Genomic DNA, 402 nt, shown 5'->3' on the forward strand with positions numbered 1-402 from the left:
AGAAAGTATAAATATAGGATTACTGTAAAGAATAAAGAAGTCTATTATCAGCAACCGTGAGTGTATTTTCTCGTTCCTTTTTCCTTTTTTATATATATATATATATGTTCGATCAGCTGATCTCCACTGTCAGCTGACATCGAAGTAACATTTGAATGAGCCCGTTACTCCCCCGACCAGTTAACGATCAATCCTTGTAAACTAATAAATACTATACAATATAATAACATCAAAACCCAAGAACAATTAAAAAAACGATGGTCCGAGCGTTGGCCGCGTATAACCATTCGATTCACTCCACCACGGCGTTCTCGCCGTTCGAGGTTCTCTTTGGTCTCCAAGGGCGACGCAGAAATTTCATGGACACGGCAGAGGTAGAGGGGGAAATTATTAGTCATGGGA

Source organism: Halyomorpha halys, unplaced genomic scaffold, assembly GCF_000696795.3.
Source record: "Halyomorpha halys isolate HHAL.00 unplaced genomic scaffold, Hhal_1.1 Scaffold1435.1, whole genome shotgun sequence".
Taxonomy (NCBI): Eukaryota; Metazoa; Arthropoda; class Insecta; order Hemiptera; family Pentatomidae; genus Halyomorpha; species Halyomorpha halys.